Source organism: Fukomys damarensis, unplaced genomic scaffold (assembly GCF_012274545.1).
Source record: "Fukomys damarensis isolate Sample0158 unplaced genomic scaffold, DMR_v1.0_HiC HiC_scaffold_39, whole genome shotgun sequence".
NCBI classification, from domain to species: domain Eukaryota; kingdom Metazoa; phylum Chordata; class Mammalia; order Rodentia; family Bathyergidae; genus Fukomys; species Fukomys damarensis.
In genome coordinates, this window is record NW_022900951.1 from 58675311 (window position 1) to 58697533 (window position 22223).

Genomic DNA, 22223 nt, shown 5'->3' on the forward strand with positions numbered 1-22223 from the left:
GACAGGGTCTCACTATGTAGTTGAGACTGACCTGGAACTCACTAGGTAGCCCAGGCTGGTCTCGAACTCACAGCAATCCTCCTGCCTCAGCCTCCTGAGTGCTGGGATTATAAGCATATGCTACCACACCCAGCTGGCACCTATTCTAAGGGTTGGGCCTGCAGCCAGGTGGCAAGCAGAGGCTGTGGTCTTTTGTGGCTTTGGGTTGAAGAGCTGTATGTCAAATTCTTTTGCTTTTTTTGGAAGGTTTTGTGTCATTATTTCTGTGAACATCATTTCACTTATACTTTCTCCTGCTTTTTCATGGAGTCCTATCTGTCTTATCTTATTCTTCTTTTCATCATCTAGGCACTATTGGATTAATTTCTCATGGTCCCCTACTTTTTTGAAGAGATCCCTCTTTTCATGGTCACTGACCAACATCCTGTCTTCCATATCTGATATCCTGTCTTTATATTGGCTTAGTCTGTTATGCATACTTTCAATAGAGTTTTTAATCTCCTGGGTATCTTTATAAAACTGTTTCATGGATTCAATTTTTTACTATTTTGGCCATTCATGGTTTCCATTTCTTTACTATGCTGGGCATTCATGGTTTCCATCATGGCCCTGAACTCATGTATTTTAAAAAAATCTCTCTGTTCTAGAGTCTCTAATCATATATTTCATTGTGCTCACCATCTCTGTAGTTATATGGGAAATTATTTGTGTTTTGAATTTTTCTAGAGCCTCATTCATCTGTTTTGTTACTTCCTGTGCTACCAGTTCAGGGTGTCCAGGTGATTGTCAGATTTTTCCACTTCGTTATCTTCAGAATTTGCCTTTGGTGATTGGGAAGTCTGTGTTTGTGCCTTGCTTAAGTGCCTTCTCTTTTCCATTTTCGTTGTTAGTACCTGTCCTTGGTTTAATTACTGGTTTAATACTTCAATCTTCCTGTTATAGCTTGTCTTTAGGTTTTGGTTCTCTAATGACTCTGAGGCAAACTCATTTTAATTTTATGAGGAAGGATACCTGATTAAATCAATCCCAAGATCTTAGCCCAAATGTTACAATCAGCAACACAACAGGATCAAGCACAGCTTAGAAAATGACAAGTTGCAATAGTTATTAATGTATCACCTTTAACTGTGTTAGTTAAATCAAAATCAAAGTTGGAGCTATGAACAATGGCCTTTATGACCCATTGTGCCTCTGTTGTGTGAATCCATGTAGCAGCTCAGCCAGGAGGCCAGAGGGGAGTGTGTGGGTGTGTTCCAGACACACACGTGGCTGGGCCACTCACTGTTTCTCTGCCAAGTCCCAGGCATGTGGGGCTGTTAACCCATGTGTGTTCTGCAAGGCTGTGCCTCTCTCCATTCCTCTGCTGAGGCCCCCCCAATAGTGTTCTTGTACAACAATAATGAAGCAACAATGAAGATTAGGAAAACAACACCAGCATACCTGTAATCACAGCACTTGGGAGGCTGAGGCAGGAGGATTGCTGTGAGTTCATGGCCATTCTCAGCTACGTAGTGAGTTTGAGGCTAGCCTAAACTGCACGTGAAAACTTGTCTCAAAATTAAAAGAAAACACCATTCAGAGTAGCTTCAAGAAAAATAAAATATTTAGGAATTAACCTAACTGAGGATGTGAAAGACCTCTGTAATGAAAAGTACTGTGCTCAGAAAAAGGAGATTTCATGATCATATAAGAAAGTGGAAAGATAGCTCCCATTCCTGCATGGGCAGAACCAATATTGTTAAAATGGATATAAATTCAAATCTGACATGTAAATTTAATGCAATTTCAAACAAAATCCCAACAGCTCTCCTCACAGAACTAGAGAAAACAATCCTACAATTCATATGGAACAAGAAGAGACCCACAATTCCAAAAGCATTCTTGGACAATGAGAGGGATCACAATCCTGGATTTCAAATTATATTCCAAAGCTACAGTGATAAAAATAGCATGGTATCATCATTTAGCACAAAAACAGGCAAGGTTCAATGGAACAAATAGAAGACACAGAAACACCCCAGGCAAATTAGCCAACTGATCTTTAACAAAGATACTAAAAGCATACACTGGAGGAAAGATAGCCTCTTTAACAATTGGTTTTTGGAAAACTGGCTATACATGTGCCTAAAATTGAATTTAGACATTTATCTCTCACCATGCACTAAACTAAATTAAACATGGACCAAATATCTAAATATTACAATAGAAACACAGTATACTGGATGATACAATAGGTAAAACTCTTGAAGACGAAGGCATAGACAAGGACTTTCTAAACAGAAACCCAATTGCACAAGAAATAGCATCAAGAATCAATAAATACTAAAGAGTGGGGCATCTGGCTTCTGAGCTGGAACTTTCTCCATGGTAATGATGAAAGAGTGGTGAACACCTGATGTGGAATCTACAGCAGATTTAATAATGGATGACTTGAGAAAGGCAAAAAGATTTTTGTATAAAAGTGTGCCCTGTACCACACTGTGGAGAAGGGAGGTAACCACAAGATTGAATCAAATATCCATAGTGTATTTGGGCAGAAGACAGGTCAAGCTGTTGGATTCTCTTACACAGATGCCAACAAGAACAAAGGCATCACCTGGAGAGAGGATACATTCATGGAGTGCTTGGAGAATCCCAACAAGTACATCCCTGGAACAAAAATGATCTTCACTGGCATTAAGAAGGGAGAAAGGGCAGACTTATTAACTTACCTCAAAAAAGCTACTAATGAGAATACTCACTACCTTATTTATTACAGAACAGAAATGTCTCGTGGCTTTTTTATGTGTACCATAAATATGTTCATACACCAGAATTCAGATTATGAGTGGCTTACAGAATATCTTTGTTGGACAAACCTGATTAAGTAAAATTGCCTTATAGTTAAATGGATATATATATATTCAAGTTTTGATAGTAATTCCAGTTCAGTAAATACTATCACTTTTTCCCTTTCTAAATATATGGTTGGACTCGATTAGTAATGTTCAACTTTTCACAAAGATGGGGAATGCTATCTCTAATCATATTGAAGGTTGGTTTTATATTTAGATTTATATAACTGGTCATGTGAATATATTTAAATACCAGGGAAATCCTTCACTGTGTCAGAACCAAGCAAGACTCCTGTTTCATTTTTTTGTTTTGTTTTGTGTTTTGGGGGATTGAACTCAGGACCTTGTATTGCGAGGCGGGCAACAGAACTACTGAGGTAAATCCCTGGCCCTCAATTTGTTTATTATCCTGTTCAAGGCAGTGGTTGAAGACAAGGAAGGAACAACTATATTTTGATCTTGACTATGCCAGTTTAATTAGAATTACCTTTATCTAAAAACTGCTGCCTTTTACTTACTGAAAGGCATTTTAGTGTGGTGTATGTATAATACTAAATAAAGAAAATTTAACACTTCACAAAAAAAAATCAATAAATAGGACCATATCAAATCAAAAAGCTTCTGTACAGAAAAGAAACAACAAACAGAATGAAGAGACAACAAATAGCCCTCAATGTAAATAGACAAAATTTGAAATATTAATTCACCAAAGAATACATGGAAGCTAACACCAAAAATATTTCAGTCATTAGGGAAATACAAGTCAAAACTCAAAAGGAGATTGCTAAACACTTATTAGAAATCAAAGATTTAAAATCTGACCATACTTCCAATTCCCAGTACAAATAAGCAAAAAATCTGATCATAACAAATGTTAATGAAAATTTGGAAAACTAAAAACTTCACCTCTAGGTGCATGATGGAATGTAAAATATTGCAGTTACTTTGGAAAATAGCTGGGGACATCCTTAAAATAAAAGCATATTTCACATTGTAACTGCACAAACATACTATATTTACAATAGCTGAATTGAAACAACTCGAATTTCCAACCATATATAAATGTTTAATCAAATTATGGTGTATTCATAAGAAGAAATACTACTCAGTAATAAGACAAATTGAACTTATGATTCAAGAAAGAACATGAAGGAATCTCAAAATAATTATAGTGAGCGAAAGAAGCCAGAGTACATAAGTACCTACTTTTTATTTCATTTAACTAAAATTATAGAGAATGTAAACTAATCTGTAGTTATAGACAAAAGGTAATGGTTGGAGAGAGGACTTTTAGGGTTGAAGGATATTCTCATCATCTTGAATATAGTGACAGGATCTCTCTATATACATATATATGTGTATACAAGTTTAAATATAGGCTGTTTCTTATGTTAGTTATGCCTCAATAAATCTGTTTTAAAAATATTAACATTTTCCTTCTTATTAAAAGCATTGGGGTTCAGTGATTTAGCTCAGTAGTTCAGTGGCCTGCATTGCAAGCTCAAGGACCAGAGTTCAATCCCCAGTACCAAAAAATAAAAAAAAAAGCATTATATATTCTCACAATTAAAAATTGGAAAACAGAGAAGCAAGGAAAATTCACAATTTTAATTACCTAGAGAAAAGTATTTTTTTGTTTTTTGTTTGTTTGTTTGTTTGTTTTGAGACAGGTGCTCACTATGCAGTTGAGTCTGACCTGGAACTCACTATGTAGCCTAGGCTGGTCTTGAACTCAGAGCCACCCTCCTGGCTCAGCCTCCTGAGTGCCGGGATTACAGGCATGCACCACCATACCCAGCTTTTTAGAGAAAAGTATTTTTATCTTGGTATATATTCCTCCATACTTCTCCAAGCTAAATTTCTGTACAGTTTTGTCAAAGACAGAATAAATGGTATTTACTACTTATAATCTTTTAAAATGTACCCACCTTTAGAGACCTTTCCATGATAATAAAATGTAATATCACCTCTCCAGAAGAAAGGAAGGAAAGAAGGATTCTCACTTTTGGAAGTCTAATCCAGTGCTCCTTCCAGTACACTGTGATGCCACAGACAGTCTACAGCAGAGTGGGGAAAAGACCTTAGATCTCCGTCACAATGTTCTGTCCACTCCTCTGACTCATTGTTGCCATTTTAGCATCTCTGCCTTGCAACCTGTAGGTCAGTGATGGTGAACCTGTGGAATGTGTGTCACAGCCAGCTGTTTGTTATCACTGAAAGCTCTAAAAGGTTTGTCATCACTGCGCTAGTTAATGGCTGTAGGCCTTACCTTGATTCATGTGGGACTTGGAAAAGAAAGCCTGGATCCATACACCAGAAGTGGTGTGAATTTAGGACTGGCAATAGTGCCTACAGTTTACCAGCTACTCCCTACAAGGTTGACAAATCTCCATACCCTCCTTACATATGTGGCTGCTCTAAGATGTCCAACCAACAAACAAGGAGTACCCTGAGTCATCTTATTTTGATCAGATGGCCAATTTTCTCAGCTCTTCTTTCAGAAAACATCAGTGTCTTTGCATAGTTAAAACAAGAAAGAAATGTGATGAGCCCCTCTCTACACTGAAACAGCAATGGGAAACAGTTTGGGTAGCTGTTTCCAGCAGTTATCCCAAGCAGACAGGTGGTCACTCTGTCTCTAAAAGCAGCTCTTCCCACAATTCATAGTACAGCATCAGGAAGAAAACCTGGAATGGTCTTTCTGGTGCAGGTTACTAGAAAATCAATCCAGGGAAGATATGACTTTGATCCTCAGGGCTGAGCCACACATTAACATTGATTTCACCATCAGGAGCATGCTGTTGTGACTCCACAAAGCATCAAAGTCCAGAGGAAATCTCAAGAGGTCATGAAGGTTATCTATGTTTTTACCCATGTGCAGGAATCTGCTGATAATCTGTAGCATTCCTGAATTCCATGTTAGAACAGAGAAATGGAGGTATGGGAAAAGAGGGCAGAAGTCTTGGAAAAATACGAGCAGAGCTCATTTTGCAATCTAAAATGCTTTTCCCTTTCTCTTAAGTGTTTTCTAATGTAGATAAGGAAAATAAAGGAAAAGAACAGAGAAAGGAAATCAGAAGTTGCTTCAGCCCACAGGATATTACAGTGGTGGTCAACCTGCTTCCCTGATAGGAAATTGCTTGAAACTTCAGCTTGACCATCCTGGAATCAGGCTAAGACCTTTATCACTACAAGGGGGATTTTGGGGTAGTCTTGTCTTTCTTTGTTTCCATAGAGCCAAGGGTACAGGTTCTGGTGTCAAACAGACAAAGATTTGATGCTTATTTGTATTTGCTGGTGGTATTGAACTCAGGGCCTGTCCATGTTAAGTATGTGCTCTACTACAGAGCTACTTTATGAGCTCAGGCATGAGTTTAAGAACAAGATCTATTTATCTACTTACTTACTATTTGATCTACAGAAACTTACTGCGCATACCTAAGTGTCAGTATCTTCATCTGGAAAATGGACTTATAGAAATACCAACTAAATGTTTATTTTTTTATTCTATAAAAAAACTAAATTTCATAACAAAATAATAAGAGAATAAAAATGGTTAACACATTGTATTATAAGCTTAAAAGTAGTTACTTCAAAGACTATCACAAAAAAGAAAAAGATAATGAGATAATGGTACAAAAATTTCTTTTCAATGAAATAAAAGAAACTCATAAGGAGGAGGGGGTGAAGGGAGGGCAGAGGTAAGGGGAAAAAATGAGAATCAAGACTTGTCATGTAGAGGTACAAGATCCCAAAAATGAATGTAACTGTACTGTATCCCTAAAATGTACCAATAAACTCAATTAAAGCTGAAAAAAAAGAAACTCATAATATGAATGAAACAAATTAAAATATATATTAAAATATTTTTAGAACAATGGATCAAGTAATTTTGGGAATTATTGGAAGTACCTACCTCTATTTATCTGTCTTCCATTTCAATATATATCCTGATACATTGCTGAATTTGGTTATTAATTCTAGGAGTCTTTTGGTGGAGTCTTTGGGTCTTTTTAGTATAGAATCATGTCATATTCAAATAATGATATTTTAACTGTCCTTTCCTATACATATCCCTTTTATTTTTTTCTCTTGCCTGACTGCCTTGGCTAATGTTTCAAGGACTATGTTGAACAGGAGTTGTTATAGTGGACACCCTTGTCTTGTTCCTGGTTTTAGAGGGAAACTGTCAGTTTTTCCCCCATTGAATGTGTTATTGGCAGTAGGTTGTGCATAATGGCTTTTATCAGATTGAGATACATTTCTTCTATGCCTATTTTCTTTTGAGTATTATTTTCTGTTCCAGACAATAATAATTTTTCCTTCCTCCTGTTAAAAAGACTATTGATTTACACTTGAAAACCTAGAATATTTTTCTGCTACTTTATTTTTTGTCACAGAATGAGGTATTTCAATATTATCTTTATTTGGGCTTGTGATTTAGCTCAGTGGCTCTGCTGCCTGCCTTGCAAATGAAGGACCCCAGTTTGATCCCTGGTACCAAAAAAAAAAATTATCTTTTTTTGCTTGATTAGAAACTACCTTCTATTTATATTTTATTTTAATGTAATACAAGTAGATATTAATAAAGAAAATATAAAAACAATTCTACAGATAAACAACAAAAATAATTAGAGACTAACAATGGTAAATACACTGTATCATGATCTTAAAAGAACTAAAGATAAAGATGTGGCTTTTCCATAAAATGGAGTACTACTCAGCCATAAAGAAAGAGAAACTAGAGTCATTTATAGCTAAATGGATCCACATTGAGGACATACTCCTAAGTGAAATAAATAGGACACACATGTGTAAATACCGAATAGTTTCTCTGGTGTGAAAAACTAAAGTGTAAATAAGGCTCAAATTGTATGATTAATAATGTGGAATAGGAAGAAAAGGCCTAAAGGAGTAGGTGAAGTGTGAACGGTATTGGAAAGGAAAGCAGGGAAAAGGAAAAATATGAGAACAAGAAAAAATGGAAACAAAGTCTTTGTAAATAGGGAAGGGTGGAGGGGGTGAAGGGAGGGCAGGATGTACCAATAAACTTAATAGGAATAAAGAATATATATTTGATTGCTACTCTCTCTCATTTCCTAATGCCAAAGTTTCTTTGGTATAAAACATTTTAATTATTAACAAAGTATCTCATACTCAGTATAATGTTGAACAATTTCTTCCTATTTCACAACACCTATTTTATATCTTGGTTTTTATTTATATTCATAGTTTGTCATACTAGAGAGACAATGTGATGTTTACACGTGTGTCTGGCTTATTTAACTGAAGAGTATGGCCTTTAGGTGTATCCATTTACCTAGGAGTATCTCAAGTTTATCCTTTTCCATGGCCAAATAGTACTCCACTATTTCTTTTTAAAAGCACATCTTTTTTTATCCATCATTGGTCAACAGGCATATGGGTTGTTTCTAAGATTTAGCCATTACAAATTGTGCTGCTATAAACATGGGTGTGCATAAATCACTGTGGTGTGATGCTTTTAATTCTTTCCGGAATATAAAAAAAAAAGGGAATAGGGAGGGTCAAATTGAACCTCTAATTCCAGATTTTTGAGTAATCTCGATGCTGATTTCCATAGCAGTTTCACCAGTCTACACTCCCATTAGCAGTGGAGAAGGGTTCCTTTTCCCCACAGCCCTGCCAGCATTTGTTGTTAGTTGATTTCTTGATAACAGCCATTCTTTCTGGAGTGAGATGAAATCTCAGCATTGTTTTAATTTGCATCTCTCAAATGACCAGTGATATTAAACATTTTTTTTCACATATTTATTTGCTGTTTCTATTTCTTCATTTGGAAAGTGTATATTCATCTTAGGTGCCCGTTTTATATTGGGTCTTTGAATTTGAGGGTTCTGATTGTTTTCATTCTTTGTAGGTTTTAGATATTAGTCCTTTGTCTAAGGGACCACTGGTAAAATTTTTTCCCACTCTCCGGGTTGTCATCCCACTCTGTCAGTCATTTCTTTTGTTGTGCAGAAGCTTTTTATTTAATTAATTAATTTATTTAGGTACCAGGGATTGAATTTGGATCCTTGCACTTGCAAGGCAGGCGGCAGAACTACTGAGCTAAATCCCTGGCCATTGAAGCTTTTTAATAAGATGAGATCTCCATTGTTGATTCTTTGTAATATTTCTCGTGTGTCAGAGTTTTGTTCATGAAGTTTTTGCCTATATCTGTGTCCTCAAGCATTCTACCTATTTTTTTCTTCCAGCTGACCTAGTGTTTCTGTTTTTTCTGTGGAGTTTTTGGTTTTATCATGAATTGATGTTGGGTTTTGTCAAAGATGTTTTCTGCATTTTTTGAGATGATCATGTGATTTTTGTCCTCACTTGTTTATATGATGAATTACGTTTATTGATTTGCATATGTTGAACCAGCTTGCATCCCTGGGAGGAAGCCTACTTTGTCACCGTGTGTCACATTTTTACTGATTTGTTATATTTTGTTTGTCAATATCTTGTTAAGGATTTTTGTATCTAAGTTCATTAGAGAGATTGGTCTGTAATTTTTGTTTGTTTGTTTGAATCATTTTCTGGTTTGAGGATCTGGATAATTTTAGCTTTGGAGAATGATTTATAAGTACTTCTTCCCTCTTGATTTCATTAAATTGTTTGAGGAGTATTGATGCTGGACTTCCCCTTAAATTCTTGTAGAATTGGTCTGTGAATCCCTCAAGTCCTGAACTTTTCTTGGTAGTTTATTACTGGTTTAATTTCATTGCTTGTTATTGGATTGCTAAATATTTTAAAAAGTCTTCTTGGTTCAGTTTTGACAATTCATCTGTAATCTTGGAAACTCTCCATGTCTTCTAAGCTCTCTAATTTATTTGACATATTTTTGTGCATTAGTTTATAATAATTTTCTTGATTTTGCAGTATTCATTGTGATTTCAGCTTTTCATTTCTACTTGCACAGATGTATGTGGGTTTTTTCTTTTCTTTGTTAAGGTGAGCTAATGGTTTGTCTACTTTGTTTATTCTTTCAAAGAACCAGCTCTTCAATTAATTGATTCTTTGTATTATTTTTTAGGTCTCTATTTCATTGATTCCTGATCTGATCTTTATAATTTTCTACCTTGTATAGGCTCTGAATTTGGATATTTCTGGTTTTTCTAAGGCTTTGAGATACATCATTAGGATATTTAATTGGGATCATTTTGCTTTTATTTTGTTGTTTTAGTTTATTAGTATATGTGTGTAGTGCATAATGTTTACATTATTGTGCGAAGTTGGTACCTGTATGTAACACATATTAATTCCTTTTTGCATCTCCCTTTCCTTTCCTCCCTCCTCTCTCCACCCATCTCATGATACCATTTTGGATTTTCTACATGCTTGCAGTACGTAATATTTACATTTCTTCCCCCCATTGATTTTATTGGTGCATTTAAAGCAAACAATACAGTTACATTCATCATTGGGGTCTTGTACCTTTACATGACAGGCACTGGTTCTTGTTTTTCTCCCATACCCCTGCCCTCCCTTCACCCCCTTTACCCTTCCCTATTTACAAAAACTTTGTTTCCATTTTTTCATTTTTCACATTTTTTTCTTTTCCCTTATTTCCTTTCCACTCCCCTTCTTACTTCCCCTTTAACCATTTTCTTCCTACTTCACACTTTCAAGTATACCATTTGAACTGTATATACACTTTTAGTTTTTCACACCAGAGAAACTATTTGGTATTTACTCAAGTGTGTCCTATTTATTTCACTTAAGAGTACAGCCTCAATGTACATCCATTTAGCTATAAATGTTTTTAGTTTTTCATTCTTTATGGCTGAGTAGTACTCCATTTTATAGAAAAATCACATCTTCTAGTATTTACATTTCTATGAGTTGGTCCATGTACAAAACACACCCCAATTCATTTTTTAAATCTCTTATCCCTTCCTTTCCTCACTTTCCCTCTATCTTCCACTCCACTAACCCTTTGTGAATGATCTACCTCCCTACTTCCTATTATTTATCTTTTATTCTGCTCCTTATTTTTACTCAGGGTTTCCTATATGAGAGAAACCATGTGATACTTAAGCTCGTGTGTCTGATTTATTTCACTTACCATTATGGAGTCATTTTCCTACAAATGACTTAAATTTATCTTTATGGCAGAGTATTACTCCATTGTGTTCAGTACATTTTCTTTATCCATTCAACTCTTGATGGATATATGGGGGTTACTTCCAAGATTTAGCTATTATGCATTGTGTTGCTATAAAGAGGCTTATGTATATATCACTGTAGCATGATGTCTTTAACTCTTTTAGGAAGATAATCTAGAAAGGGCATAGCTAGGTCAAATGCAATTTTTAGTTTTCTGAGGAATCTCCATACTGATTCCCACCAAAAGTATAAAAGGGGTCCTTTTCCCCTGCATGGTTTCCATCACTTGCCATTGTTTGATTTCTTGATTATGGCCATTTTTTTCTGGGTTGTGATAGAATGTCAGTGTTTTTTTTGTTTAGTTTTTTTGTACCAGGGATCAAACTCAGGACCTACACTTGTGAAGCAGGTGGCAGAACCACTAAGGTAAATCCCTGGCCCCTCAGTGTTGTTTTAATTTGCTTTAATGGTCAGTGATGTTAAGCATTTCTTCATGTATTTATTGGCTATTTGTACTTATTCTAAAGTGTTTATTCATTTCCATTGCTCATTTTTTTTGTACCAGGGATCGAACTCAGGACCTTGTACTTGTGTGATAGGTGGAGGTGCCACTGAGCTAAATCCCTGATCCTCCATTGGTCAATTTTTAATAGGGTCTTTTCTTGAGGGGTGTAATTTTTTGGAATTCTTTAAAAGTTCTAGACAATGAGTCTTCTGGCTGAGAAATTACTGGCAAAACTTTTAAAATTCTGTAGGTTGTCTTTTCACTCTGTTGTTTCTTCTGCTGTGGAGAAGACTTTAATTTGATATGATCCCATTTCTTGATTCTTGCAACTATTTCCTGTGCAAATGGGGTTCTGTTCAGAAAGTCCTTGTCCATGCCTAAGACTTCAAGAATTTTTACCTATCTCGTCTGCTAGCAGGTTTAGTGTTTCTGTTTTCATATTTAGTAGTTTGACAATTTTGAGTTTGATTCAGTGAATGGTAAGAGATATAGATCTAGATTTAATCTTCTGCCTGTGGATAGCCAATTTCCCCAGCATCATTTATTAAAGAGGTTGTCTTTCTTCCAGTGTGTATCTTCCCCTTTGTCAAAAATCAAATCATTAGATATACAATGGTACCTCGTTTCATGAATACTGTTTTTTTTTTTTTTTACTGGGGATCGAACTCTGGTCCTTGCACTTGCAAGGCAGGCAGCAGAACCCCTGAACTAAATCCCCAGCCCGCAAGGCAGGCAGCAGAACCACTGAACTAAATCCCCAGCCCATGAACACTATTGTTTGCAAACAATTTGGTTCAGAAACAGAAGTGCTTGACAGAATTTTGTTTTTGTTTGCAGACTCTACATCAGGTGACAAAAATGACCACTGTCATTTTCCCCACACAAATACAAATGTAACTATTTTTTCCAAACTCATAGAACAAATTAAGATCATGCACTGAAGTACTACTGTACATGAGGTTATTTCTGCATTCTCTGGTATGTTCTATTTACTCTCATGTCTGGTTTTGTTCCAGTAGCATGTTTTTTTCTTTTTCTGATGTAGGCTTTCACAGCTATAAACTTCTCTTAAAGTACTGCTTTCATTGTGTCCCATAAATTCTGGTATGTTGTACTGACATTACCATTTAATTCTTGGAACTTTCTTATTTCTCCTTCAATTTTCTCTGTGATCCATTGATTATTTAGGAATGTGTTGTTTATATACTCCATGATTAATGTTTTCATTATGTACTGAGAACCTGTACTAGTGAAAATGTGTACTGTTTAATATCCATACATGTGTAAGGCAGGCAACAGAACCACTGAGCTAAATCACCGGCCCCATTATCCATATTTGCATAGTTTTTCTGGTTTCTTTTGCTATTAATTTCTAGTTTCATTGCACTGTGATCTGATAATACACATGGTAAAATTTTGATTCTTAGGCAGGAAATATGTTGTCTATTTTGGAGAAAGTACTATGTGCTGCCAAAAAGAATGTGTATTCTGTTGTTGGGTGAAACACTGTACACATTCATTAAGTCCATTTGTTCAAATGTTTGGCTCAACTCTGACACTTCTTGGCAGAATTTTTTTTAGTTGATCTGTCTATTTGTGATAGTAGGTTATTGAGATCTTCACTATAACTGTATTGATATTTATCTGATCTTTTATGTTTATTACTGTTTGTTATAAGGTTGGGTATCCCATGGTTTGGTGTATTTATGTTTATAATTGTGATCTCTTCCTATTGAATAGTTCTATTAACCAACATGTAATGTCCTTCTTTGCCTCCTTTGGTTAACTTTGGCTTGAAGTACACTTTGTCTGATAATTGGAAAACTATTCCTGCTTGTTTTCAGTTTCCCATTGCATGGAATACTGTTTTCCATCCTTTGATGTTTAGCACATAAATTTCTTTGTGTTCAACTTGTGTACAGAATACCATTGGATTTTGTTTCTTGATTCATTCTGCTAACCTGTGCCTTTTGATTGGCAAATTGAGACCCTTTATATGGTAAATATAATTGATAAATATTGACTAATTCCTGTCACTATATTATATTCCTGTTGCTGTTTTGTTTTCTTTCTTGTCTACTTAATTGCTAGCTCTGCCTGATATATTAATTTTATTGGACCTTTTGGCATTGTTAGCTTCAGTGTCTCCTAGGTTATCTCTGAGAAATTTTTGGAATGTTGGTTTGGTGTTCATGAATTTTATTAGACTGTCTTTGTCATGAAAATATCTTATTTCTCCATTAATTTTGAATGATAATTTTGAAGGCCAAATCAGTTTGGGTTGGAAATTGTTTTCTTTTAGAGCTCTAAATTCTTCATTACAAGCTTTCCCTGCCTTTAAGGTTTGTGGTCACCTAGTAAGATTGCAAGCATAGTTGCTTAGATAATGCTGATGCAGTGAGAAATCACAAGGTGGACAAAACTATGAACAACCAATAAAATTACTATAAGTATAGTCACTTAGGTAATAATGATTAAATGGGGATCCAATGGGGAAACAAATCATGTAGCAAGCATACAAGGAATGAGCAAGGACTTTTGGTGGTAAGGGGCAGGTCAGGGATCTTTCTTGAAAGATCTTGGTCCCCCACCCTTGTGATTGATACCTATTTAGACTATCAATCACTGCTATTCGTGCTATGTGGGTGTGGTAGTTTCTCTTCTTTTACAATGCTGGCTTTCAGTGAATATGTCTTGATTGTCCTTATTGGCTCCTCAGGGTCCAGCCTTGTCTAACTGCCTACAAGATATCTAATTAAGTTACCTAGCTACAATATTCCCCCCACTGAAGAAGTACCTCTAACTGCTTTGAGGGGGCAAAGGGCGAATTCAGGCTACTTCCAGCTGAAGAGGGTCATAGTTGTGATCAGCAGTCAGTTACTCTACAAAGAGTCTTCCTAAAGGCCCCTGATAGGTGCCAGGCATTGTCATCTTGGGTAGGCATATAACTTTGAGGCTCCATCCCGTAATCTCAGTGGAAAGACCTCCAAAATGATATAGGGAGAAGAGATGCAACTCCCAAACCTGCTAGATATCTGAAGTGTGAGTTTGTGTTCTCTGAAATTGAAGAATGAATTCTAGGAACAACGGAGGTTAAGAATAGGAAAAATTTATTGCAAGATAGTTTCTACCTAGGAGAGATAGAGCGGGACTGGAAAGTGGGTTCTACCTGTTGCCTTGCATTTTCATGCTTCTATTTTGTTGTTGTTGTTGTTTATTTTTTGTTCTGGGGTTTGTGGTTTCTTTGGCACAGTGCCCAGATCTTCAGGAATGGGCCACAGTATTTTTTATGGCCACCAGGCAACTCAGATATTTCCCTATAGAGAAAATGTATAGACAGCAACAACTATGTCACCTTGGGTATAGTAGTGAAGTTAGTTATCGCAATGTCAAATATCAATTGGCTGCGGACAAACTTTAAGAACTCATGAGCTGCCCTTAACTAGAACAAAAAGGTTAGTGATTTTAGTGAAGACACTTAGGCCACCCAGATACCGACCTAGAGTAATTCCTACCACTGATTTCTGATAGATATAGGAAGTGGTGCAAGAGCTCATGCATATCACTGGACTAAAGGCCATCTCCTTGGGGTATCCTTCCTCTGAAGACTACACCTCCCAAACCTGGCTTCCCATCACAAAATATAAGCCCTATTATCTTCTGCCCTGAGCCAAGCCTCCCAGAGTATTCCATGAGATCCTTGTTTAGTTCTCACATCCAGTATATGTGGTAGGGTAATACTTCAGTCCTACTGTGAAATTCTCCTGGGTGTTGGTCTCATTCTCAATGATGTCAATCTTTTGGTTGTCACCTCTGCCACCTTGTGCTGTGGAGAACCCAAGAGAAGAGCTGGCCAAAATTTGGTAGTTTGGCTGCTCTCCTCCACTCCCGGGTAGGTCATGTGAGGCCTGGGCCAACAGCACTAGCACTTGTTTCCTGCCTGGATCACTTGAGGCCTGTGCTGGTGGTAGCACCAGGGCATGCCAAGGTTTGCAGGGCCTCTCTCCTTTCTTCCATATGGGTCATGTGAGGCTTGGATTGGGAGTGGGGGTGAGTTGCATGGGTCATCTTTTCTTCTGTCTCCTGTGTGAGTCACATGAGTCCTAGGGCAGCAGCAGCTAAATGTTTGTTTTGTGAAAATTACGTAATGTAAGAGATCTGGCATATAGAAATTAAATACTTTTCTGAGCAAGAAGATGAGCTACTGCAGGGGAACCCATTTGTTTCATGCATACACCCTTCCTTTAGCTAGCCCAGGTTTGTTGAATGGCTGTTATTCAACAAAGTATCTATTATAGTTTATAGCTAGGTGTCTACCCAACACCTCATGTGCTCACAGGAGGGACTTTTGAAATGTGATTGGACTTACTGTTAAGAGAAGGAGTCTGGTTGGAAGAGATAAGTCCCTGGGGACATGACCTGGAAGGTTAAATTTTCCTTCCTGGCTCCTGCTTTCAATCTATGCTTCCCAGATGCCATGAGGTAAACAGTTTTTCTCCCACCAGACCCTTCCACCATGTCTTCATGCCTTGGAATTGGCCGACTGTGGAGTGAAACATGAGCCAAAATAAACTTCTACTCCTGTGAATTGTGCATGTTAGGTATTTCCCAGCAACAAGGAAAGCGACTACAACAGTGTGCAGAAGTTAATTATTGCTTTAAGTAACACTTTAGAGACTGTAGCACATCCACAAAAATGAAATGTGACAACAGAATGCCTAACCACTGGTAATGTTGAGCCAGGCATTTTGTAGGACAAACACAAAGTGAAGTCTAGATGTAGCCTGACAACTTCCTACTTGTCTGAGAAATATCTGTGCAGTAAGGGTGGAGTTGGTAGAGTTGGCAGAGGGCTGGGGTCTAAATTTCTAATCCCTTTCTCCAATTTATTCTACCAGAAGCAAATCATCAAAACAGAATGGGTAGGTGAATGAAGGGAATAAACACTGACACCAGTGCTGAGCAAGCCACAGTCAGACTCAAGACAAACCTTTGTTTTTTTTAATGTCAATTCCATTTCACCTTTGAAAAGTCTTTCCGAAACCTTTTACCAGAACTTATGGCATGAGATCCTGATGCAAATATGTATTGTACATAGGCTACCAAAAGTGTCAAAGTAGTAGTGGTAAAAGTTAGCATGTACATAACACATATGACAGACACCATGTCAAAAAAGTTCTTTAAATGCATGAGTTATGTTGTTTCATTTAATTTTAATAACAACTTCATAAGGTAGATAATAGTGTTTTATTTATTGCCCTCAAGCAAAGAGACTAAGAGACATTTGATGAATACCTGCTACAGTTTGTATCTTAAACATATCCCAAAGATTGATGTGTTAGAAACTTGGTCCCCAGAGTGGTGTTAGTGGGAGGTGGTGGAACCTTTAAGAATGGGGCCTACAGGAAGTTCTGTAGGTCATTGGGAGAATACTCTGGAGAAGGATTGTGGCACCCCAGCCTCTCCTTCCTTTTTCTTTCTCTCTTTCACTTCCTGGTTATGAGGGAAGTGGTTTTGTATTACCAAGTACTCTGCATCATGATGTGCTGCCTTACCACAGATTCAAAAGCAATGGGGCCAATAGATCATGGATCAGAACTTTCAAAACTTTGAGCCTAAATAAACATTTTTATCATCTCTAATATTTGTTATTGTAATTGAAAGCTGAGTAGCATTAAACTAGGTCATGCAGGTAGTAAGAATAGAGGTGGGCCGCCAAAGCAACTCTGGCTGACATTAAAGTCTGTGGTCTTACCTACTATGCTATATTCCATTTTTCAAAGTAAGAAATTGGGAACAAAGAGGTTGAGTGGCTTGTCCAAAGCAAACTGGTACCAGAAGTATGCCTAACTTTGGGTGTTTTTTCTCATTTCCAATGACATTATCAATGGCATTTCTTCCCATCCATGAGGACTATGTTCCAGGAACCCTGTGGTCACTATGACCCTGGAATGCGAGGGAACAAATAAACATATTATTTTCCAGCAAAGTCAGACTTTAATCATTTTTCATGATACCTGCTCTGTAGACGAGGTAACCAAGGTGCCAAGAATACAAAAAGCTTATCCAAGGCTCCCTACTGTACCAGGAACAGAGAAATTCTTCTTAACTTTCAAGTCTGGGCTTGTTTCACTTTAATATTTATGCATGTGCCCACAGAGCAACAAAGAAAGCAATATCATTCTAAGGAAAATCAGACAAAAGAAATCCTGTCTACTCCTAGTCCCTTTTTAATTAAATCTGTAGAAGTCTCCTGGAGTTGACACAGAAATGCGGTACCTAAAGAGAAGGTCAGAGCCCTGCAGGGATAGAACAAAAGAGGTTTGAAAAATCATATAATTTGGGTAAGAGCTGGGGGGAAAGTAATGCCATGGTCTTACAAGCTTGGAATATCTTTCTGTAGAGGCATTGTTTGGTCTCAGAGCAGGTGGATGAGGACAGGAACACAGGCATAGCTGTAAACACATTCCCATTCTGGTCCATAGCCATAAAACTAACACTCAGATTTGGGCCTGGTGCTCAGGCTGTAGTGACTATGGATCAATGTTAGCCAAAATATTTGGCCAGTCTAAGCAGGAAGACGGCAAACACAAAAGGAAGCTTGCTCAGTGAACCCAAATGTCAGCCTGTGTACCATGTTTGCCTGGCTGCCTCTGCATCACCTGCATAATTCAAGGGCAGTACCATATTTGGGAAGTACAAGACAAGATGAATTAGTATTCTCTGTTGTCAGGGTTCTTTGTAGAGACTATGGAGCCCAGAAGGAGAAAGTCAAGTCAGAAGGATCATTTGACTGGAGCTCTCATTCAGAAGAGGGTTGCAGTTTATACTCTATTAATCCTGTAATTATTAATCTTGTAGCATATTGTATTTGTGTGATGTCTGTTAGAAAGTTTTGTTGCTCAAGGATACTATTTTAAAAGTACCACACCTGATGCTTTATTTTGGCATTTGTTCGCTTCAGAATATCCAGAAAGCCTTACAAAATAGATGCTGGCTAAATTTTTATCTGACTCTTAAGCATAGAAAGCTGTGAATAGCAGCATCAGGAAACAGACTTGGACCTTTAGGTACTAGAGATCCTATAAAAGTGTTAAAAATGACTGCAGTTGAATTAGACAACTTTTATGTTGCAAACAACACAATACTACAGACTGCATAAATTTTAAGAAAAGAGATTTACTTTGGCTCATAGTTTTGGAGGTTTCAAATCCAAGAGGGTGGGTCTATTTCTGGATCTCCAGTGATGACTTTCTTGCTGGCAGTGTCCTGAGGCAGTACAGTACAAGGTGTCACATGGCAAGAGACAGGAAATGCATCAGTGCTTGTGTGTCTCCTCTTCTCTCCCCCGCCACCTCTAAAGATACCGGTATTCAATCATGGAGGCCACACCCAGACAACTTTATCTGATTCTAAATACCTCCTAAAGGCCTCACCTCTAAACAGTATAAAGGATTCTACATTTTTTTTTTTTTTTGGTTCAGGGAATTGAACTCAGGACCTTGAGCTTGCAAGGTAGGCATGGTGCCACTCAGCTAGATCCCTGGCCCAATTCTACATTTTTAATACTTCACAATGAGGATTAAGTCTCAACAATGTAACTCTGGGGAGTACACAGACTGTATACAAATTGTAGATATGTGTACAGAAATGTGTGGAGGCAGGATTGGAAGCTTCTGCTGACAAGGTTGATATATCAGAGGTTTTTTTTTTGTTGATTTAAAAAATTTTTTAGAGCACATTAATACAACATGATGATAGGACACATTTCCAGAAGAATTAAGGACTGCATAGTATACTGATAAATCTTTTTAGTGCCCTAATTCATAGTAGCTGAACTCTATAAACACCCTAGATGTTCTTCAATAGATGAATGGAAAAAGAAAATGTGAAAAGGGCCCAGGATTTAGCTCAGGGTTTCGCCACCTGCGTCTCAAGTGCAAGGACCCAAGTTCGATCCCCAGTACCAAAAAAAAAAGAAAAAGTGTTAGAGTTACAATGGAATATTATTGAGGCATAAAGAAGAATGAAATACTACTTTTGCAGAAAAAATGAGTTGAACTAGAAACTATCATATTGAGTGAAATTAGCTACACTCAGCAAGTTAAATATCACACGATTTCTCTTATATGAGTGATGTGGAGGGGAAAAAGTGGGAGTGGAGAGAAAAGGAAGAGTTGTTAATGGGATTGCAATTGATTAAGATATGTTAAATGCATAAACCAACCTCTCAAAATATGGGAATATAATTTTCCCTCTGTGGAAGGCAAGAAGGAGCCTGGTCTAAGGAAATACCATGGAAGCAGAGAAGACTGAATCACATTGATGACAGTTTGGAATAAGGTCATACCAAGACCCAGGAGATGAAAATTTATCACCCAAAACCACCATTGTGTTTGAGCCAGAGCTTATAGTAACATGTCATATTTGTCCACTATACAAAGACTTAAAATATTAAAATGACAAGACTCTGGAGGAGGGACAAGGAGAGAGCTGAGAGAAACAGCAAGATGTCAAGCCTGTACCAGCATTGCAGATAGCACTTGAGCACAAGACCTCTAAAATGTCCCCTGAATCTTTCTCGCTCTTTAGAAGGTAGGCAGGATTTGGGCAAACTCTCTTAGGAGAGTTTCTGAGGTCCTGACCTCAGGCTTAAGACTTGAATACTTAGAAGACCTCAGGTGCCTTTCAAATATAGTAGGCCAGAGGCTGGTCTGGTGACTGAATCCCACATGGTAAGTTTGGTGGAGCAACAAGAATTAGTAAATGCTATTCTGCCAAGCTCCTACTGCAGCCTGTTTCACTCTTCTATATGGCTGGCATTCCACAGGGGCCACTGTATGCGGGGGGGTGAACAAACCAGCAAGCACCAAAATGAAGAGGAGCGGAAGTCGTTTGTTGAGAAATGTGCTCTTTGGACAGGGTGGCCTCCATGCCCAGACAAACTCCTTCAGAAATAAATATTTTACGTGAAAGACTAATTATTGCTTTGAGTTTGGGGTTTAGCTGAAAAGTTCTACTCCGTACAAGCTTTTGCAGACAGACTTCAGAAAAGGACAAAAGAGATGGGGGATGAAATGGCAAGATGGAAAGTTGATATACCCAGTATTCTTACAAAAATGTCCTCTAGTTAGGGAGAGATAGTTTTACAAAATTGGATTTCCTGAGGACTGAAATCAAATGGATCTGTAGCAAAGGTGGGTCCCTGTAGAGATGGCAATAACAGCATCCAGTTCTTGTCCCTTGTACTACCCACTCAGGGGCTACAAGTACATCCTGTTCAGGATCCTGTCTCAATTAACTTGTGCTGCTGTCAGCAGCTACCACTAAAGACTTCACCAGCAGAACTGGGAATAGTAGATCACACTACCTTCCTCCAGTCTAGGCTGCTTTCTCTCTGCATTGTCCACCAAGCCAAAGTAAATTATGTTCGGACAGGGCACAAGTAGAGACCAGGAAAGTTCTGTGCACTGCCCTGGCCTGCCTAGTTAGAGTTGGTCTGGAGACACCAAAGAATAGTATGGTAATTGAATGCTTAGCTGAAGCTCTACACAAACTAAATAAAAAGGCTAGGTTTACCAGACACCTACTATATTTCTTCAGACAAGTGATTTAATTCCTTGTAATTCACTTTCCTATAGTAAAAAATAGGGGAAATAGTAACATTACAGAGTTATTGAAAGACTATATAAAATAATGTATATGAAGAAAAATGATGTCATTTTAAAAGGAAGACTATGGAATTTATCATCCAAACCATGCCCATTTTGAGAAGGAATTTCAACTTTAACAATTAGAATGGGACAACAGTCATAAACTGAGATATCCAGTCATCTTATTCATAAAGTTTACCTATTATTAAGAAAACCTGACTTTGACTTCTGCAACTGATTGGTGAGAAAGTTGGTGGAAATAGTTTCTTTTTTCTAGAAGTTTTTGTCTATTTGTGAAACAAAGTAAATAGAATGCAAAAGGAATGCTGGGAATAATGTTGAGATTAATAATTGTCTCTGAGATTCACTGGAAATTGTTCATTTTATTGCAGAATATACGCTTGCGATAAGCAGAGTTTTAAATTGCTAATAACAGTGAAATGGGGGCTTCGAGCTTTTTGGTCTCTAGAGCAAGACTAAGTGTCCTATAGTCTCTGTTCCTCAGTTCTCAGCTCTGAAAAAGAAGAGGCTGGATGTCACCCTGATTCAGCTTTGTCCTACATCTAAGGTCTGGTGGGGGTAGGGCTTGGCATAGGATGAGAGAAGGAAGATGGAACCCCAGTGCCCAGAGGTCTGGAGATCAACTTGATTTGGGGTTTTCCCTGGGCATAGGCCCCTCTTCAGAGCCAGCAGCAAAGAGGGAGCACTCTTAGAGTGGATAAGGTATGCTAGGGACTAGACTGTCCTCCTCCAAGAAAATATGGACCTTGAGAGCTTGTTTGGAGGTTCTAGCAGGGGAGCGCAGCTACTCATATACCCTTGACTGAGGAAACAGTCCTCCTTTATCGGGGTTGGTCGTCCTCTTCGACAGAGCGCACAGCTTTGGGAGGGATGCACATGGAGCAGCGAGGGAGGAAGGGGACACCAGCCTAGCCAGCCAGAGCAGCTGAATCAACCTTGGCTTACAATGGGGTGACAGATGTCACAGCCAGATCGCCCTCACATCCTCCTCCAAGAAAATATAACAGCTCTTTCCAAGCTCAATATTTATAAACAAGCCTGAAAAATAAGACTCACAAACCAAATAATGGACTGATTGGGCAG

At 37.7% G+C, this 22223-nt stretch overlaps 1 protein-coding gene and 1 pseudogene across 1 annotated transcript in view; one reads left to right on the forward strand and one right to left on the reverse strand.

Annotated features, from left to right (window-relative positions):
* Slc16a2 (solute carrier family 16 member 2) overlaps positions 1 to 22223 on the reverse strand; it is a 154050-nt gene that overhangs the window by 50432 nt on the left and 81395 nt on the right. The gene's annotated exons all lie outside the window — the stretch shown is intronic.
* Positions 2430 to 2870, forward strand: LOC104867013 (annotated as a pseudogene).